Source organism: Leucoraja erinacea, chromosome 3, assembly GCF_028641065.1.
Source record: "Leucoraja erinacea ecotype New England chromosome 3, Leri_hhj_1, whole genome shotgun sequence".
NCBI lineage: Eukaryota > Metazoa > Chordata > Chondrichthyes > Rajiformes > Rajidae > Leucoraja > Leucoraja erinaceus.
In genome coordinates this window covers 8,200,974-8,216,998 of record NC_073379.1, presented here as the reverse complement: position 1 = coordinate 8,216,998, position 16,025 = coordinate 8,200,974, and the positions used below count along the sequence as shown (strand labels likewise).

General features: G+C 46.5%; 1 protein-coding gene across 1 annotated transcript in view; it reads right to left on the bottom strand.

Moving 5' to 3' along the window:
• lrp2bp (LRP2 binding protein) overlaps positions 1–14,408 on the bottom strand; it is a 37,603-nt gene extending 23,195 nt beyond the window's left edge. The window contains exon 1 of the mRNA XM_055632019.1: positions 14,255–14,408. The gene's annotated coding sequence lies outside the window, so the exon portion shown is untranslated. The remainder of the gene's footprint in view (positions 1–14,254) is intronic.
• Positions 14,409–16,025: the final 1,617 nt, after the last annotated feature.

Below are 16,025 nucleotides of genomic sequence, written 5' to 3'. Positions count from 1 at the left end.
GAGGAGCTGCCTGTCCCGCTGAGTTACTCCAGCATTTTGTGTCTATCTTTGGTGTAAACCAGTATCGACAGTTCTTTCCTTCGCTATTTTTAATTGGACATTATCTTGCACTAAACAATATTTCCTTTATCCTGTATCTGATTGTAATCATGTATTGTCTTTTCGCTGACTGAAGAGCATGCAACAATAAAGCTTTTCACTGTACCTCGGTACACGTTACTATAATAAAAAACATTAAATATTTATTTCATTTTTAAAAATGTCACGTAAATGCAGAAATATTGGAGATCCTGAACAAACTTGATAGAGAAGCAGAGAGCTGCTCTTTGCTGTCTGTCACAGGGTTTGTGGACAGTGGACACGTCCATTTCACCCAATTTTGTTGCTTGAATCTGGTACAGCAAGATCTATACCCAGAGAAGTGGAAGGAAGAATGCAGTTTGTGAACCCATTCATGTACATTTCTGCCATTCTTCATGCTAAAGGCGCCACAACCCCTGGGTACTCTATTGGATAAATCATCTATAATTTCAGAACTCCAGATTACAACAAGTATATTGTCCCAGAGAAAGAGTGCGGGAGAATAAACATGGAACATCGATTATAATGTCAATTTATATTAATCCCATCTGCTGTGCACACGGTCTATATACCTTCGTGCATTATCTGTTCATGTGCTTGTAGAAATGCCTCATGCTGGTATCATACTCATTGCTATCATACTGGTCTTGGTCTTGGCATGATTTTTGACACAGTATGGGTTGATGGGCCTGTTCTTGTGCTGTCGTATTCCGCGTTCTGCACCTGTTTTCTTCAGATTCAGATTAGATTCAGATTCAGATTCAGATTCAACTTTAATTGTCATTGTCAGTGTACAGTACAGAGACAACAAAATGCATTTAGCATCTCCCTGGAAGAGCGACATAGCATATGATTTTAATAAATATTTACATTAGCATATATACAGACATAGTGTTTTTCCTGTGGGAGGAGTGTCCGGGGAGGGGGGTGATTGGCAGTCACCGAGGTACGTTGTTTAGTAGAGTGACAGCCGCCGGGAAGAAGCTGTTCCTGGACCTGCTGGTCTGGCAACGGAGAGACCTGTAGCGCCTCCCGGATGGTAGGAGGGTAAACAGTCCATGGTTGGGGTGATAGCAGTCCTTGGCGATGGTGAGCGCCCTCCGCAGACAACGCTTGCTTTGGACAGACTCAATGGAGGGGAGCGAGGAACCGGTGATGCGTTGGGCAATTTTCATCACCCTCTGCAATGCCTTCCGGTCAAAGACAGAGCAGTTGCCATACCATACTGTGATACAGTTGGTGAGGATGCTCTCGATGGTGCAGCGGTAGAAGTTCACCAGGATCTGAGGGGACAGATGGACCTTCTTCAGTCTCCTCAGGAGAAAAGACGCTGGTGAGCCTTCTTGATCAGAGTTGAGGTATTGTGGGTCCAAGAGAGGTCATCGGAGATGTTAACACCCAGGAACCTGAAGCTAGAAACACGTTCCACCTCCGTCCCGTTAATGTGGATGGGGGTGTGCGTGCTGCCTCTGGACTTCCTGAAGTCTACAATGAGCTCCTTGGTCTTCTTGGAGTTAAGGGCCAGGTTGTTGTCAGCGCACCATGCTGCTAAGTGCTGGACCTCCTCCCTGTAGGCCGACTCATCGTTGTTGCTGATGAGGCCAATCACCGTTGTATCATCTGCATACTTGATGATGGTGTTAGTACCATGTACAGGTGTGCAGTCGTAGGTAAAGAGGGAGTAGAGGAGGGGGCTCAGCACACAGCCCTGTTCAAGGTGAGGGTTGAAGAGGTGTGCTTGTCTAACCTAACAGACTATGGTCTGTTGGTTAGAAAGTCCAGTATCCAGTTGCAGAGGGAGGGATCGATGCCCAGGTTACCGAGTTTGGTGATCAGTTTTGATGGCATTTGTTGAATGCTGAGCTGTAATCGATGAACAGCATTCTTACGTAAGTGTCTCTGTTGTCGAGGTGGGAGAGGGCGGAGTGAAGTGCCGTTGAGATGGCATCCTCCGTACTCCTGTTCTTGCGGTAGGCAAACTGATAGGGATCCAGTGTGGGGGGTAGGCAGCTTTTGAGGTGTGCCAGGACCAGCCTCTCGAAGCACTTGGTGATGATGGGGGTAAGTGCAACTGGGCGGAAGTCGTTGAGGCTTGCCGCAGTGGAGTGTTTTGGCACTGGCACGATGGAGGTGGTTTTAAGGCACGTGGGCACAACTGCTTGGGCAAGTGACAGGTTGAAGATGTCAGTCCAGACGTCTGTCAGCTGCGCAGCACAGGCCCTGAGCACGCGCCCGGGGATGCCGTCAGGGCCAGCAGCCTTACGTGCATTAGTCCTACTCAGTGCCACGTATAAGTCGTAGGGGGTGAGTGTGAGGGGTTGGTGATCGGCAGGGAGCACGGCCTTGATGGCTGTCTCTAGATTGTCCCTGTCGAAGCGGCCATAGAAGTGATTAAGCTCCTCAAGGAAGGAGGCGTCGCTGGATGTGGGGGTGATGTTGGAGGGTCTGTAGTCCGTGATGGCCTGGATGCCTTGCCACATGCGTCGGGGGTCGGAGTTGTTTTTGAAATGCTCCTCAATCCTGACCTTATGGCAGTGCTTGGCCTTCTTGATGCACCTCTTCAGGTTAGCCCTGGATGAACTGTAGGCTCGAGCATCGCCTGACCTGAAAGCGGTGTCCCGTGCTTTCAGCAGTAGCCTGACCTCGCCGTTCATCCATGGCTTCTGATTCGGGAATATGGTCACCTGTTTGAGGGAGGTGACACTATTGATGGTGGAGTTTATGAAGTCCAGAATAGAGGATGTGTAGGAATCAATGTCCGTGTGAGAGTCAAGGGTGGCCTGGGCTGCAAACGCCTTCCAGTCAGTGTTTCCAAAACACTGCTGAAGTGTGGTCCGCTTCCTCTGACCAGACTTTAACTGTCCTCACAGTTGGTTTAACCCGTCTGATGAGTGGGGAGTACTTAGGGAGCAGGAACAATGAGACGTGATCAGACTGACCAAGGTGGGGGAGGGGGATAGCTTTGTAAACTTCAGCCATGTTGGTGTAGACTTTGTCCAGTGTATTGTCTACTCTAGTGGGGAAGGAGACATGTTGGTGGAATTTGGGTAGTACAATCTTCAGGTTAGAGTGATTGAAGTCACCCGCAACAATGAAGGCTGCCTCGGGGTTGTTCGTCTGTTGTTTGCTAATGGCAGTATGCAGCTCTTTCATTGCAAGCTTGGCATTAGCATCAGGAGGGATATAGGCGTGAGGTGAACAGTGGAGGTGAACTCTCTGGGCAGATAGAACGGTCTGCATCTAACCAAGAGGAACTCAAGGTTAGCTGAGCAGTGACTCTCGATGATGGTGGAGTCCGTGCACCATGCTTTATTTACATAAATGCACAGATCCCCACCTCTGGTCTTACCGTAGTCTGATGTCCTGTCCGCTCGGAGTAAATGACGCCCTGTTAGCTGGATGGCGCTATCAGGAACGTCAGTGTTGAGCCAAGTTTCTGTGAAGATCAGGATGTTGCAGTCTTTGATCCAGTTGTGGGAGGTGATCCTTAGCCGGAGTTCGTCCATTTTGTTTGCCAGTGAGCGCACGTTGGCGAGGAAAAGGCTAGGAATCGCTACCCTGTGTGGGGCTAGCTCTAACCTGACCTTTAACCTCCCTTGGCAGTGCATTGCAGCCCCTATCACTCTGTGCAACAATATTTCTTCACAATTTTTCTTCAAACATTCCCACTCTCAACTGAAAACGATGCCTTCTTGTATTTGACTTTCCAATGCTGGGAAAAAAAGACTCTATTTACCTACCTTACCTGCTCCTCCCATACTTTTATATATTTCTATCAGGCTCCAATGCTCCAGAGAAAACAATACAAGCATGTCCAAATAATTAATCCTTCAAGATGGCAGTGTTTAGTTTATCCTGTGGCTGTATACTGGAAAGCTTGAATGTAATCATGTGTAGTCTTTCTGCTGACTGGATAGCACAGAGCAAAACAGCTTTTCACTGTACCTCGGGCCATGTGACAATAAACTAAACAAATGTATGATAACCTTTTTACTGAATTGTATGCAAAAAAGTTCTACGTACTAGGTTCTAGGTACATGTGACACTAGTTTAAACATCCTTTCCACATCCACTCTATCAAGGCCTTTCACTATTTGGTAAGTTTCAATTAGGTCCCAACTCATCCTTCTGAACTCCAATGAGTACAGGCCCAGATATGTCAAACGCTCATCATATGTTAACCCAATCATTCCTAGGATCATTCTCGTAAACGTCCTCTGGACCCTCTCCTTCCTCTGATAGGGGGCCCAAAATTGCTCACAATACTCCAAAATGTGGTCTGACCAGCGCTTTATAAAACATCATCATTACATCCTTGTAACCCGTTCCTGCTTTCTCCCCATATCCCTTGATTCCATTAGCCCCAAGAGCTATATCTATCTGTCTCTTGAAAACATCCAATGAATTGGCCTCCACTGCCCTCTGTGGCAGGGAATTCCACAAATTCACAACTCGCTGGGTGAAAACGTTTTTTCTCACAGTCTTAAATGGCCTCCCCTTTATTCTAAGACTGTGGCCCCTGGTTCTGGACATTTTTCCTGCATCTAGCTTGTCCAGTCCAGTTATAATTTTATATGTTTCTATAAGATCCCCCTCATCCTTCTAAACTTCTGTAGCAGATAATTCCACAGATTCGCAACTCTCTGGGTGGAAAAGTTTTTCCTCGTTAGCCTGGGTGAAAAAGTTTTAGCCCTCTTGAAATAAATGCTTACTCTTGCCTCTTTCTTACTCTTCATATATCTGAAGAAACATTTGCTATCCTCGTTGATATATTGGCTAACTTACTTTCACGTCATCTTTTCTCCCCATATTGTCTTCTGCTGGTTTTTTTTTTTAAAGCTTCCCAATTCTCTGGCTTTCCACTAATCTTTACCATGTTATATCTTCTCTTTTAGTTTAATGCTATCTTTGACTTCCCTCGTCAGCCATGGTCGCCTCTTTCTCCCCCTAGAACCTTTCTTCCTCTTTGGAATGAAAAGATCCTGCATCTTCAGAATTATTCCTGAAATTCCTGCCATTGCTGTTCCACTGTCATTCCTGCTAGGGTTCATTTCCAATCAACTTTAGCCAGCTCTTCCTTCATGCCTCTGTAGTCACCTTTGCTCAGCTGCAATACCGACACATCCAACATCATCTTCTGCCTCCCAAATTGCAGGTTGAATCTTATATTATGATTTTTTTGCCTCCTAGTGGTTCCTTTATCTACAGCTCCCAAATCAAATCCGGTTCATTACACAACACTAATCCAGAATTGCCCTTTCCCTGGAGCAGCTGCTCTAAGAAACCATCTTGTAGGAAGGATACAAAGTCCCTCTCTTGGGGTCCAGTACCAACCTGATTTTCCCAGTCTACCTGCATATTGAAATCCCCCATGACCACTGTGACATTGCCTTTCTTACATGCCGATTGTATTTCCTGATGTAATTTGTACCCTATATCCTGGCTACTGTTTGGGGGCCTGTAAATAACTCCCACCAGGGTCTTTTTACCTTCAATTTCTTAGCTCTACCCACAAGGACTCTACTTTTTCTGATCCTATGTCACCGCTTGCTAAGGATCAAATTTCATTCCTTAGCAGCAGAGCTACCCCACTCCCTCTGCCCACCTGTCTGTCTTTTCAATAGGACATGTAACCTTGGATATTCAGCTCCCAGCTCCAATCCTCTGTCAGTCACACCTATGTAATGCCCACAACATCGTACCTACCAATTTCTAACTGTGCTTGAAGCTCATCTACTTTGTTCCTTATACTACGTGCATTCAAATACAACACCTTTAATTCGGTATCCACCAATCCTTCTCTCACATTGGTCCCACTTTTACCTGACCTTAGATTTACCTGAACTTAGGTAGATGGGAGGTCAGCACCGCATTCTAGCTGATGAGAGGACCATTCAGTTGCCTGATAACAGCTGGGAAGAAACTGTTCCTGAATCTGGAGGTGTGTGCTTTCACACTTCTGTACCTCTTGGCTGATGGGAGAGGGAAGAAAATGGAGTGACCGGGGATGAGACTAGTCCTTGATTTTTATGCTGGTGGCATTGCCGGGGTAGTGTGAAGTGCAGATGGAGTCAATGGAAGGGATGATGCTTTATGCAATGGTCTGGGGTATGTCCACAACTCTGTAATTTCTTGCAATCTTGGATGGAGCTGTTCCCAAAGCAAGCTATGATGCATCCCAATAAGATGCTTTATCCAGCACATCTGTTTTAATTTATACTGTTCAATAATCTGGGTATCACTGCCAAGGAGACCATTTATTGTTCATCTAACCTTGCCATTGAACCCAGTGGCTTGCTTTGACATTTCTGGGGGCGCCGGAGTCAACACTTTGCTGGCTCTGGAGTCACATTTCAGCCAGACTGGATGAGGGTGCCTTATCTATTAACCTGTCGTGAACTATATCAGATCATTTTGTGCGGTAATCCTTCACAGTGACCAGTTTACTTAAAATTCATAACCATTAATTGTATTTAAATTCCACAGCTGCCATATGGGATTTGAACCTGGGTCTTTGGATAATATCCTAGTCAGATATATTTAGCACTGCACCACCACCAAACATTTAGATAATCCTATCTTCCATTGTGAGATGGTGAGAAATAAAATGAAGACAGCATTAAGGATCCAGAATGGTACAGGGCTTAAAACTCACACAATTTCTCCAGCTTCTAGTTCACAGATGGGAAATATGTAAGAATTACATATAGAATTATAGAAGGTGGAAGAAGTCATTCAGATCCTCATGCTTCTTCCACTTTTCAATAAGATCAGGGATTATCTGACATTGGTCTGGTCCAATTTCCTGTCTAATTGCTATAATCCTGATTTTAAAATGGCCAGTAATTAGTTTATCTAAGCTTTGAATCTGTTCACTTGCTTCCAAAGATTCACAGCCCCCTGAAGGAAGAAATTCCTCCTTATCTCAATCTTAAATGGGTTGATTGCTTATTCAGTATACCAAATCCTCTGCTTGCTAAGAAGCCTTAGGAAGTTAGGCATTTCTCCAACAACTCCCACCAACTCTTCCATAGATGCGCCGTAGAAAGCATTTTATCGGGATGCATCACAGCATGGTTTGGGTACAGCTCCATGCAAGACCGTTCGCAATTGCAGAGAATTGTGGACGCTGCCCAGACCACCACACAAACCAACCTCCCTTCCATTAACTCCATCTACCCAATCAAGGACCAGTTCCACCCCGGACACCCTCTCCCCTCCTCTCCCATGACACAAGAGGTACAGAAGAGTGAAAACAGACACCTCCAGATTCAGGAACAGTTTCTTCCCAGCTGTTATCAGGCAACTGAACCATCCCATCACCAACTGGAGAGCGTTCCTGATCTACCTCATTGGAGACCCTCAGACTATTTTTAATCCTACTTTACCTTGCCCTAAACATTAGTCCCTTTATCCTGTATTTGTCCACTGTGGACGGCTTGATTGTAATCATGTATAGACTTTCCGCTGACTGGATAGCACGCAATAAAAAAGCTTTACACTGTATCTGGGAACACAAGACAATGAACTAAACTATTCTGAATCCACACTATTCGCCCATCCCCCACCAAGAGACACATCCTCACAGAATCTACTCGAAAACATCAAGATTCAACAAAACAAAACACAAAGTGCAAGTCGTCTATCAATTCCCTCCACAAATGCTGCATCTGTCAAGAGAATTGACGTGGTGTTTTGCGACTCTCCATGAAGGGTCCCGGAACAAAACATTGTTTGTCCATTGCCTCCACGGATGCTGCCTGACCCGCTGAGTACCTTTAAACTTTGTGTTTTATTGAACATTCCCGCATCTGCAGTGGCTCCAAGACTCTCCAGTATCTCATGAGTATCAATAAAATCATCAGTCATATCTCCAAACTCCAGAGAATATTGTGCTCAATCTTCCCTCATATGACAATCAGCTTGTTGCTGGATATGCAGGAAAGAACTGCAGATGCTGGTTTAAATCGAAGGTAGACACAAAATGCTGGAGTAACTCAACGGGACAGGCAGCATCTCTGGAGAGAAGGAATGGGTGAAGTTTCAGGTCGAGACCCTTCTTCAGACCTTGCTGGAATCAATTTGCTCAGCTCATTGCTTCTAAGAAAAGAATTGCATGCACTGCATCGCCACCAGATTTAAATCCATTTTTCCATAAAGGGGCAGCACAGTGGTGTAGCGCCAGAGACCCGAGTTCGATCCTGACTACAGCTCTGTCTGTATGGAGTTTCTCTGGGTGCTCTGGTTTCCTCTAACATTCCAAAGACATGCAGGTTTGTAGGGTAATTGGGTTCTGTAAATTGTCTCTAATTGTACAGGTGATTGCTGGGCTCAACGTGGGCCGAAGGGCCTGTTTTCACTCAATATCTCCTAAACTCAACGCCTATATTGTATTCAAGAAGGAACTGCAGATGCTGGAAGATCGAAGGTACACAAAATTGCTGGAGAAACTCAGCGGGTGCAGCAGCATCTATGGAGCGAAGGAAATAGGCGACGTTTCGGGCCGAAACCCTTCTTCAGACTGTATGGCTCCTAAATAATTTTCTGTACTGTAATGAGGTGACACGAACACATAGAAAGATACAACACGTTTATTAAATCTACTTACAGCAAGGATCTGCAGACATTACATTTCCTAGCTGCTACTCATACTAACTAGCGTGGGCAAGCCCTTGATAATATAAAGCACATACTAGGCGGAGTCACTACTAACAAGCATTATAATCTACAATCTACATCTTTCCTTGTAGAAACAAAAGAAGCATCAGTGACTAAGCAACATAGATGGAATGATAATAGCACATTTGGAAAAGTTTGTAAAATTACACAAAATCACCGTATTTAATGGGTGGCCTGCAAATCTGTCTGGCCCGTGTGCAGTACGAATCCGCCTCACCTCCTTTCACCGTGGAGTAAATTGGGGAAACGACCGGCGATGCGACAGGCAGGGAGGGTGAGGAGCTAGGGAGCTGGTCACCAAATGCCACGGGGAGGCCGCAGTTGAAAAGTTAGTTGGCAGTGGATCCACGGGACCGACCGTGGGAGGGTACACAAAACGCGGGACATCTGGATACGGAGTAGCAGGGTGCAGCTCCTTCACCGGAAGGATATGTTGACGGTTGCGGCTGTAGATGGCTCTGTCCGATTCAACCAGATAAGAGCGCGGTTCTTTAGCAGGGCCGTAGATGTGACCCAGACGTGCATGGCCCTTGTTGGTCTGGAGACGGACCACTTGTCCACGTGCGAGAGGTTGAAGTGGCTTGCTGGATTTGTCAAAGAAGCGTTTCTGTGTGTCACATTTGAATCGGAGTTGTTTCTGGACTGCAGGCGGGGAACGAACTTGCGGCTGCAAAAGCTGCTGGGACACAGGCAGCGGAGCATGGGTTTGGCGAGATATCAGTCGTTGGGCTGGGGAACCCAGTATGGGATCCTGTGCAATGTTCCTTAGGTTGAGCAGGTCCAGGTATACGTCTGATTTTGCAAGTGCACCATAGACACGCAGACCCGTACTTTAAAGTTTTATATTGTTAAAGGGGATTCAGAGACTTTGCTCGGTATCAATGCATGCCACGATCTAGGCCTGGTATACTTTGGCCGCGCTGTCCACCAACTCTTTCTCACTGACGGGCCCACTCAACAGGTACTCTCTCAATACAAAGAACTATTTAACGACGAGCTTGGAAAGTTGCCTATCAAAACCACATTGTTGTCGATCCTAAAGTCACTCCTGTGGTCAGAGCACATCGTGTTCCGCATGCCATGTGTGACAGAGTACACAATGAACTCAAGCTGATGTTCTCCATGGGAGTTATTGCTGAAGTTACTGACCCATCTGACTGGGTTTCCACCATGGTGGTCGCAACAAAGAAAAACAAGGAGGAGATCCGTATCTGCATAAACCCCAGAGAACTTAACACTGCCATCAAACGCCCGCATTACCCAATGCGAACAATAAAGGAAGTTGCTGCTCAGATAGGCAAGCGCCTTGAGTATCTAGAAAGGCGCTATATAAATCCCATCCATTATTATTATTATTATAGGCAACGCATCAGTATTCTCCGTTCTAGGTGCCAAAAGCTCGTTTTGGCAGGTTCCACTCGTCCAATCCCACTTCTGACACCATGTAATGAGGTGACACGAACACAAATAAAGATACAATTCATGTTTATTAAATCTACTTACAGCAAGGATCTGCAAACATTCTATTTCCTAGCTGCTACTCATACTAACTATAGTAGGCAAGTTGATAATATAAAGCACATACTAGGCAGAGTCACTACTAACAAGCACTATAATTGACTAGTATGAAATAGCTAATCTACATGTACCATCGATGTAAATTTACCATCATTCTGTATCAGCAATCTCCAAATCCATCTGCAATTCTATTCTTCCTACAAAATTGAATAATCACACATTTCACATAATTTTGTTGCATCTGACATCTTTTTGCCTTTTCCCTTGTAACCAGTATATCCCATTGTACTGACTACGTTCATAAGCTCAAACGTTCATAAGTGATAGGGGCAGAATTAAGCCATTCGGCCCATCAAGTCTACTCCGTCACTCAATCATGGCTGATCCAACTCTCCCGCTCAACCTCATTCTCCTGCCTTCTCCCCATAACCCCTAACACCCATACTAATTAAGAATCTATGTATCACTGCCTTCAAAATATCCATTGACTTGGCCTGCACAGCCGTCTGTGGCAATGAATTCCACACATTCATCACCCTCGGAGTAAACAAATTTCTCCTCATCTCCTTTTATTCTGAGGCTATAACCTCTGGTCCTAGACTCTCCCACAAGTGGAAACATCCTCTCCACATCCACTCTATCCAAGCCTTTCACTATGTTCACTTTATAATTTACTTTCCCACTTGTTTTCATATCAGCGGGAAATTTGGATACATTATACCAGTCCCTTTGTTTAAGCCTTTAATATGGATTGCACATAATTAAGCCCCAACAGTGATCCCCCAGGTAACCCCACTGATTATAGTTTGCTAACTTGAAAATTATCCAATTATCCCCACCCTTTGCTGTCTGTCTGTAAACCAATTCATTTATGAAGGGTGCGATCAGTGTGTTGCTGCAAGTAAACAGACAACAGCTCATTACAACGCAGTAAAATTACAAACTAATTGTGCTAAATTGTAAAATAAAATGCGGATGCTGGAAATGTAAAATAAAAACAGACAATGCTTAACGTTTTCAGCAGGTCAAGTCACTCCTGTGACCAGAGAAACCGTTTATGGTTCGTCAAATATCCTGCATCAGAACCAAGTTACAGCCTGAGCAAGGATCCCAACGCGGAAATCTGACTATCGATTCCCTCCACAGACGCTTCCTGATCAGCTGAATTCCTCCTGCACCTTGCATTTTGTCCAGCTTGTGCCAGGCATCAGCAGTGATGATGTCAATTGAATTGATGTCCAAAGATGAACAACATTGCCAAATAGCAGAGAAAGGGGTAATGTTTCTCAACCTCATGGTGAACTCTGGAGAGATGAAATAAATATAGAAACATAGAAAATAGGTGCAGGAGAAGGCCATTCGGCCATTCGAGCCAGCACCGCCATTCATTGTGATCATGGCTGAAGGATTGCAAATGTCTGGAGTTTTTTTCCCCCCCACTGTGTACGGGCACCAATCTTGGCTTTGTGCTGCCAGTTTTGGATTTGAGTCAAAGATAAACACAAAGTGCTGGAGTAACTCAGCAGGTCAGGCAGCAAGTCTAAAACCCGGGAGTAAGTGCACGTTCCGAACATGATGCCGACCTTAATGAATCTCCTCTGCCTGCATATGATCCATATCCCTCCATTCCCTGTAGATCCATGTGCCTATCTAAAATCCAGTCAACGTCACTATCGTATCTGTCCCCACCACCACCCATGGCAGTGCGTTCCAAGCCCCCACCACCCTCCGAGTTAAAAAAACTTGCCTCACACATCTCGTAGCACAAGACAGGCCACTTTTCCCACAATGTCTATGCTGAACATGATGCCAAGACCATCACTTATCTACCTGCACATAATCCATATCCTTCCTTCCTGCATTGCCTGCATTTCCACGTGCCTTTCCAAAAATATTCTACATGCCACTAACATATCTGCTTCAACCACCACCCCTGGCAGTCGTCCAGGCAACCAGCGTCCTCTGTGTGAATAAACTTACTCCGCACATTTCATAGAACAGAACGGCACAAGAACAGGCTCTTCTGCCCACCATGTCTATGCTGAACATGATGCCAAGACCGAAGATAGACGCAAACAGCTGAAGAAACTCAGCGGGTCAGGCAGCATCTTTGGAGAAAATGCCAATCCAAAAGCCATTCAATGCCACAATAGTCTCTGGCTTCACCCTCACCACCCCTGGCAGCATGAACCAGGCCCCCATCACCACCCTCTGTGTAAAACAGCCACCCCACATGTCTCGTAGATCAACAGTACAGCACAAGAATAGGCCCCATGGCCCACAATGTCTGTACCAATTTCACGTTTTATGTGCTGTATCTCTCAACTAAACAAAGATGTTGCCTGACCCGCTGAGTTACTTGAGCACTGAGTGTTTATCTTTGACGAGATCAGGCCCTTCGGCCCCCATTGCCTATGCTGAACATGATGCCAAGACCAAGTGTTATTCCTCCATTCCCTGCACATCCATCCAAAGGCCATTCCACACCACTATTGTTTCTGCCTCCACCCCTGGCAGCATCTTCCAGGCACCCACCACCTATTTTTAGAGATACAGTGCTGAAATAGGTCCTTCAGCCCACCGTCCGCGCCAACAGTGATTACCGCTCACACTAGGGACAATGTACAATGTACAGACAGCAGCCATAGTCAGGATCGAACCTGGGTCTTTGGCGCTGTCAGGCTGCAACTCTACCCCAGCGCCACCGTGCCGCCCAAAGTCACTCCAGCACTTTGTGTGCGTCTTTGACAAGAACAGGCCCTTTGGCCCACAATGTCTGTGCCAATTTCACGTTTTATGCGCTGTATCTCTCAACTAAACTAATCCACAGTTACTTAAGCACTTTGTGTTTATCTTTGACAAGATCAGGCCCTTCGGCCCACATGTCTGTGCTTAATGTGATTCCTGGACCCACTCTTAACTGCGTGGACATGATCCATATCCCTCCATTTCCTGCATATCCATGTGCCCATCCAAAAGCCATTCAACACCATTATCATATCTCCCCTTCACCAGTGTGTTCCAGGCATCCACCACCACCCCGCACGTCTCATTAGAACTCTCCTTATCCCTCCATATCTGTGTGCCTATAGTAAAGCCATTCAAAAGCCATTCAACACCACTATCATATCTGCCTCCTCCACCAGAACCACCCCTGGCAACATGTTCCAAGCACCCACCACCACCACCCTGTGTTAAACAGCCACACCGCACATTTCACAGAACAGCACAACACAAGAACAGGCGCTGTCTACTGTACTAGAGTTTGGACTGATTGTATCTATGTGTGGTGAACATAGAACAGTACAGCACAAGAGCAGGCCCTTCGGCCCACAATGTCATAAAGTCATAGAGTGATACAGTGTGGAAACAGGCCCTTCGGCCCAACTATCTATGGTAAACGTAGACCAACCGGTACAGCACAACAACAGGCGCTGTCTATTGTATTTGTGTTTGGACTGATTGTATCTATGTGTGGCGAACATAGAACAGTACAGGTCAAGAGCAGGCCCTTGGGCCCACAGAGTCAGATTGATACAGTGTGGAAACAGGCCCTTCGGCCCAACTTGCCCACACCCACCAATATGTCCGGCGTGGACTGATTGTATCTATGCGCGGTGAACATAGAACAGTACAGGTCAAGAGCAGGCCCTTGGGCCCACATTGTCCGTGCTGAACATGATGCCAAGACCTAGTCTGTCTGATCCATACCCCTCCATATCCATGTGCCCATCGAAAAGACGTTCAACACCACTGTGTATCTGTCTCCACCAACGTGTTCCAGGGGCTTCATCACCTTCACCCCTGAGTGATACAGTGTGGAAACAGGCCCTTCGGCCCACCATGTCGGTGCTGAACATGATGCCAAGACCAAGTCCGATCCATACCCATGGACAACACACTGTGGTATCCGCCTCCTCCCTCCCTCCCTCTCTCCCTCAGTCAGTCAGTCAGTGTCAGCGTGAAGCAGCCTCACCACATCGTCGTTGTCCGTGCTGAGGCTGAGGCTGAGGCGGAGGCTGCAGCAGTGGTGGTTCGGGGCCCCCTGATGCATGCAGTGAGTCGGTGCTGCTGGAGGGGCCGCGCCTGGGGCACTGGAGCCGCCGCCGCCGCCCGGCCCGACCCGACCCGACCCGACCCGCCTTTCAGATGATGCACCCACACCCGTTCCCATGGACACCGTTGCCAGGCAGCCGCCAGGTCCGCCTCTTTGTTCCCTTCCGGACGCTGCCGCGGCCTTTAACGTCCCCCCGTGGGCCGCGGGTGCAAGTTCCGGCCCGACTCCTAGTCCTACACATCAACTCAAGGAGATACATAGATACACAAACACATAGACAATAGGTGCAGGAGTGGGCCATTCGGCCCTTCTAGACAGCACCGCCATTCAGGTTTGTGGGTTAATTGGCTTGATTAATTGACGATAAAAATGTAAAATTGTCCAAGTCAAGAGTCAAGAGTCAAGAGTATATTTAATTGTCATTTGGACCCCTGGAGGTCCAAATGAAATGCCGTTTCTGCAGCCATACATTACACACAAATAGACCCCAGACACAACATAATTACATTTTACATAAACATCCATCACATAGCTGTGATGGAAGACCAAATAAACTTATCTCTCCAAGTTGGCGATATGCAGAGCAAAGATCCTATACAATACAATACAATACAATACGGTTTATTTGTCACATTGCACATAAGTGCACAGATCTTTGATGCAGAGTACTGCCCTGCCGACTACAAAATTCAATATGATCATTCATAATCAGTACCCCGTTCCTGCTTTTTCCTCACATCCCTTGATTCTGTTAGCCACTAAGAGCTAAATCTAACTGTCATTTGAAAACATCCAGAGAATTGTCCTCCACTGCCTTCTGTGGCAGATAATTCAACAGATTCACAACTCTCTGGGTGAAAAGGGTTTTCCTCATCTCAGTTCTAAATGGCCTTCCCCTTATTCTTCAACTGTGACCCCTGGTTCTGGACTCCCCCAACACCGGGAACATGATCACATCAACAGATCAGCACAAAAAGATTATCTGTGTTTTCACACCTATTTCCTTCGCTCCATAGATGCTGCTGCACCCGCTGAGTTTCTCCAGCATTTTTGTGTACCTTCACCATTTCTCCACGTCTCCCCTCGACTCTCAGTCTGAAGAAGGGTCTCGACCCGAAGTGTCAACCATACCTTCTCTCCACAGATGCTGCCTGACCAGCTGAGTTACTCCAGCTTTGTGCCGACCACAAAAACACATTCCCACCTAGAGTTGCCAACTGTCCCATATTAGCCAGGACATCCCGTATATTGGACTAAATTAATTTGTCCCATATGGGACCGCCCTTGTCCCAAATTTGAGGGCTACTACCGGGTGCTCCTCAACTTACGATGAGGTTACATTCCGATAAACCTATCGTAAATTGAAAATATCGTATCGAAAATGCATTTAATACACCTAACCTACCATCACCACAGTGTTCAGGGTTGGCCCAACAGGCGCTTGTGGGCTTTCATTCTCCGGGTTAGTTTCCACACAGCCCCCCCCCCCCCCCCCCCTCCTCTCTCCCTCTCTCTCCTCTCTCAGTCCTCTGCCTCTGGGAGTGTTTTTAATTTCCACGTTTTAATTATGAAATCTCTTCGGCATCTCTCGACCGCCCACCTCCACTCCCACTCCCGCCACCGCCCTTGTTCAGTCGGATCGTTCACCAATTCCCTGAACACCGACTCCCCTAAAATCTTCCGAGTGCCA